Source organism: Somniosus microcephalus, unplaced genomic scaffold (genome assembly GCF_052327205.1).
Source record: "Somniosus microcephalus isolate GS21.2 unplaced genomic scaffold, FLI_Smic_1.0 unresolved_chr1, whole genome shotgun sequence".
NCBI lineage: Eukaryota > Metazoa > Chordata > Chondrichthyes > Squaliformes > Somniosidae > Somniosus > Somniosus microcephalus.
In genome coordinates, this window is record NW_028225179.1 from 28,098,380 (window position 1) to 28,104,000 (window position 5,621).

Here is a 5,621-nt window from a genome sequence, read left to right on the forward strand (position 1 = left end):
CAACAGTGCAGCACTACCTCAGTACTGCACTGGAGATTCAGCCTGGATTATGTGCTCAAATCTCTGGAGTGCTGCTTGACTTGGCTGCAGCTGAGCCACGGCTGACACATACACTCAGGTCATTTGGCTGGAGAGAAATGACGGAGATAAATGGAAAAATTATAATGGAGTAAACCTTCAATTTGTCGTCCAACAGAAGAGCGGGCATTGTAATCGGCCGCCTATTATAGAAACAGTCCGATTTATGTTGCCATCGCTTTCATTAATCATTGAAAATCAGGCCTGTCTTTAATGGAATGGCTCGTGGTCAGTTGTTAATCACTCTGGGTCTGTTTAAACCGGGAGTGCTTACAGTCCCGGATCATTCTGTGTCTGTTTAAAATGGCAGAGCTCACAGTCCCGGATCATTCCGTTTTTCTTAAAGCAGAGCGATTTCAGCTTTCATGACTGAGGTGTTGAGTTTAACTAAATGTGACTGGGCTCGTCCGGGATTTGAACTTGGGACCTCTCGCATTTCAAGACAGCGAAATTGCCTAAGCGAGAATCAAAGCCTTAGACCAACGAGCCGCCGATGTTATGTTTCAAGTTGCATTGCGATTCCTTGCGCTGGTGCAAACCCAGCTCGCAGAAGTCCTGTTCATTCAGTTAAAATATGTTTATCTTTTCCTCAATCCGCTTCTTTTTGCGACCATTTTAATTGAATCTGCTCACAATTCTACCCATAAAAATAGGTACAGCCTCATTAGTGGCCGCGTGGCCGAATGGATAAGGCGTCTGACTTCGGTTGCGAGGTTTTTCTGTTATCAGATGATTGCAGGTTCGAGTCCTGCCGCGGTCGTTCAATTAACTAGACGACACTTTTTCTGTTCTGAATCTGGCTTCAAACCAACCATTTTTGACAGTCCCTCAACTGAAGCAGCGGAAGGCCTTTTGCTTACATTAAGCTGGTTGTACATTTTCAACATTGTAGATCTGTGTGCATGGGCAGGATAAGCGGTGAAGTGGACTTTCTTTCAGGGTATTTCTGCTTAGATGCAAAAACCAGGAAATGGAATGACTGAGAGCAGTGCATGGTTGAGACGAGGTGGCCGAGAGGCTAAGGCGATGGACTGTTCATAGAGAATGCGGATCCCATCCTCGTCGTTATTACGTTTGATACTGGTACCCCTTCCGAGCTTTTAACTGAAACTTGCCTAAAATATATTTTCAAATGCAATTTCGTCAGAATCGCCCTGGTGCTCCTGGTCTGTGCCCCATGCATTACTCATATCTTGTTAAAATTAAAAGAGACCACTGCAATTCTTCAACATCTTGAATGAATGTGGAGCAGTGATCGTGATTCGGAGATTGTCGAACTCCTCCTTTCTTCTGCTGAGATTATCACCGAATGAAAGAGTAGCGGGACCAGAGGCAAATGTTTAGGGAGCAGAAACATAAATTTCTCCTTCAGGAGGCAATGTAATTTCAAAAATATTGATCAACCTTAATGAAGAGATTTTCTGTTTTAGTGTCTTTGGATGAGAGCTAAATAATGGGCGAGAAATCCTCGTTCTTTTCGGCATACTCTCATGGGATCGGAGGGCCCGGTTAACGTCTTACAAGCAAGACGGGGGCACCAACAGTGCAGCACTACCTCAGTACTGCACTGGAGTGTCAGCCTGGATTATGTGCTCAAATCTCTGGAGTGCTGCTTAACTTGGCTGCAGCTGAGCCACGGCTGACACCTACACTCAGGTCATTTGGCTGGAGAGAAATGACGGAGATAAATGGAAAAATTATAATGGAGTAAACCTTCAATTTGTCGTCCAACAGAAGAGCGGGCATTGTAATCGGCCGCCTATTATACAAACAGTCCGATTTATGTTGCCATCGCTTTCTTAAGCATTGAAAACCAGGCCTGTCTTTCATGGAATGGGTCGTGGTCAGTTGTTAATCACTCTGGGTCTGTTTAAACTGGGAGTGCTCACAGTCCCGGATCATTCTGTGTCTGTTTAAAATGGCAGAGCTCACAGTCCCGGATCATTCCGTTTTTTTTTAAGTAGAGCGATTTCAGCTTTCATGACTGAGGTGTTGAGTTTAACTAAATGTGACTGGGTCTCGTCCGGAATTTGAACCCGGTACCTCTCGCATTTTAAGCCACAGAAATTCTCTAAGCGAGAATCATACCCCTAGACCAACGAGCCGCCGATGTTATGTTTCAAGTTGCATTGCGATTCCCTGCGCTGGTGCAAACCCAGCGCGCAGAAGTCCTGTTCATTCAGTTAAAATATGTTTATCTTTTCCTCAATCCGCTTCTTTTTGCGAGCATTTTAATTGAATCTGCTCACAATTCTCCCCATAAAAAGAGGTACAGCTGCATCAGTGGCCGCGTGGCCTAATCGATAAGGCGTTTGACTTCGGTTGCGAGGTTTTTCAGTTATCAGACGATTGCAGGTTCGAGTCCTGCCGCGGTCGTTCAATTAACTGGGCGACAGTTTTTCTGTTCTGAATCTGGCTTCAAACCAACCATTTTTGACAGTCCCTCAACTGAAGCAGCGGAAGGCCTTTTGCTTACATTAAGCTGATTGTACATTTTCAACATTGTAGATCTGTGTGCATGGGCAGGATAAGAGGTGAAGTGGACTTTCTTTCAGGGTATTTCTGCTTAGATGCAAAAGCCAGGAAATGGAATGGCTGAGAGCAGTGCATGGTTGAGACGAGGTGGCCGGGAGGTTGAGGCGATGGACTGTTAATCGAGAATGCGGATCCCATCCTCGTCGTTATTACGTTTGATACTGGTCCCCCTCCCGAGCTTTTAACTGAAACTTGCCTAAAATAAACTTTCAAATGCAATTTCGTCAGAATCGCCTTGGTGCTCCTGGTCTGTGCCCTATGCATTACTCATATCTTGTTAAAATTAAAAGAGACCACTGCAATTCTTCAACATCTTGAATGAATGTGGAGCAGTGATCGTGATTCGGGGATTGTCGAACTCCTCCTTTCTTCTGCTGAGATTGTCACCGAATGAAAGAGTAGCGGGACCAGAGGCAAATGTTTAGGGAGCAGAATCATAAATTTGTCCTTTAGGAGGCAATGTAATTTCAAAAATATTTATCAACCTTAATGAAGAGATTTTCTGTTTTAGTGTCTTTGGTTGAGAGCTAAATAATGGGCGAGAAATCCTCGTTCTTTTCGGCATACTCTCATGGGATCGGAGCGCCCGGTTTAACGTCTTACCAGCAAGACGGGGGCACCAACAGTGCAGCAGTACCTCAGTACTGCACTGGAGTGTCAGCCTGGATTATGTGCTCAAGTCTCTGGAGTGCTGCTTGACTTTGCCCCCGCTGAGCCACGGCGGACACCTACACTCAGTTCATTTGGCTGGAGAGAAATGACAGAGATAAATGGAAAAATTATAATGGAGTAAACCTTCAATTTGTCGTCCAGCAGAAGAGCGGGCATTGTAATCGGCCGCCTATTATAGAAACAGTCCGATTTATGTTGCCATCGATTTCATAAGCATTGAAAATCAGGCCTGTCTTTAATGGAATGGGTCGTGGTCAGTTGTTAATCACTCTGGGTCTGTTTACACCGGGAGTGCTCACAGTCCCGGATCATTCTGTGTCTGTTTAAAATGGCAGAGCTCACAGTCCCGGATCATTCCGTTTTTTTTAACGTAGAGCAATTTCAGCTTTCATCACTGAGGTGTTGAGTTTAACTAAATGTGTCGGGGCGCGTCCGGGATTTAAACCCGGGACCTCTCGCATTTTAAGCCACAGAAATTCCCTAAGCGAGAATCATACCCCTAGACCAACGAGCCGCCGATGTTATGTTTCAAGTTGCATTGCGATTCCCTGCGCTGGTGCAAACCCAGCTCGCAGAAGTCCTGTTCATTCAGTTAAAATATGTTTATCTTTTCCTCAATCCGTTTCTTTTTGGCGAGCATTTTAATTGAATCTGATCACAATTCTCCCCATAAAAAGAGATACAGCCGCATCAGTGGCCGCGTGGCTTAATGGATAAGGCGTCTAACTTCGGTTGCGAGGTTTTTCAGTTATCAGACGATTGCAGGTTCGAGTCCTGCCGCGGTCGTTCAATTAACTCGGCGACACTTTTTCTGTTCTGAATCTGGCTTCAAAACGACCATTTTTGACAGCCCCTCAACTGAAGCAGCGGAAGGCCTTTTCCTTACATTAAGCTGATTGTACATTTTCTACATTGTAGATCTGTGTGCATGGGCAGGATAAGAGGTGAAGTGGACTTTCTTTCAGGGTATTTCTGCTTAGATGCAAAAACCAGGAAATGGAATGGCTGAGAGCAGTGCATGGTTGAGACGAGGTGGCCGAGAGGTTGAGGCGATGGACTGTTAATCGAGAATGCGGATCCCATCCTCGTCGTTATTACGTTTGATACTGGTCCCCTTTCCGAGCTTTTAACTGAAACTTGCCTAAAATAAACTTTCAAATGCAATTTCGTCAGAATCGCCCTGGTGCTCCTGGTCTGTGCCCCATGCATTACTCATATCTTGTTAAAATTAAAAGAGACCACTGCAATTCTTCAACATCTTGAATGAATGTGGAGCAGTGATCGTGATTCGGGGATTGTCGAATTCCTCCTTTCTTCTGCTGAGATTGTCACCGAATGAAAGAGCAGCGGGACCAGAGGCAAATGTTTAGGGAGCAGAAACATAAATTTCTCCTTTAGGAGGCAATGTAATTTCAAAAATATTGATCAACCTTAATGAAGAGACTTTCTGTTTTAGTGTCTTTGGTTGAGAGCTAAATAATGGGCGAGAAATCCTCGTTCTTTTCGGCATATTCTCATGGGATCGGAGGGCCCGGTTTAACGTCTTACCAGCAAGACGGGGGCACCAACAGTGCAGCACTACCTCAGTACTGCACTGGAGTGTCAGCCTGGATTATGTGCTCAAGTCTCTGGAGTGCTGCTTGACTTTGCTGCCGCTGAGCCACGGCTGACACCTACACTCAGTTCATTTGGCTGGAGAGAAATGACGGAGATTAATGGAAAAATTATAATGGAGTAAACCTTCAATTTGTCGTCCAGCAGAAGAGCGGGCATTGTAACCGGCCGCCTATAATAGAAACAGTCCGATTTGTGTTGCCATCGATTTCATAAGCATTGAAAATCAGGCCTGTCTTTAATGGAATGGGTCGTGGTAAGTTGTTAACCACTCTGGGTCTGTTTATACCGGGAGTGCTCACAATCCCGGATCATTCTGTGTCTGTTTAAAATGGCAGAGCTCACAGTCCCGGATCATTCCGTTTTTTTTAACGTAGAGCGATTTCAGCTTTCATCACTGAGGTGTTGAGTTTAACTAAATGTGGCGGGGCTCGTCCGGGATTTGAACCCGGGACCTCTCGCATGTTTAAGCCACAGAAATTCCCTAAGCGAGAATCATACCCCTAGACCAACGAGCCGCCGATGTTATGTTTCAAGTTGCATTGCGATTCCCTGCGCTGGTGCAAACCCAGCTCGCAGAAGTCCTGTTCATTCAGTTAAAATATGTTTATCTTTTCCTCAATCCGCTTGTTTTTGCGAGCAGTTTCCTTGAATCTGCTCACAATTCTCCCCATAAGAAGAGGCTCAGCAGCTTCAGCGGCCGCGTGGCCTAATGGATGAGG

General features: G+C 45.3%; 2 non-coding genes across 2 annotated transcripts; one reads left to right on the plus strand and one right to left on the minus strand.

The window, feature by feature from the left end:
- Positions 1 to 747: 747 nt before the first annotated feature.
- On the plus strand, positions 748 to 838 carry trnar-ucg (transfer RNA arginine (anticodon UCG)). The gene is given in 2 exon segments: positions 748 to 784; positions 803 to 838. It is a non-coding gene; the product is annotated as a tRNA-Arg (tRNA).
- Positions 839 to 5,326: 4,488 nt separating this feature from the next.
- trnap-agg (transfer RNA proline (anticodon AGG)) lies at positions 5,327 to 5,417 on the minus strand. The gene is given in 2 exon segments: positions 5,327 to 5,362; positions 5,382 to 5,417. It is a non-coding gene; the product is annotated as a tRNA-Pro (tRNA).
- Between the last annotated feature and the right edge of the window lie 204 nt (positions 5,418 to 5,621).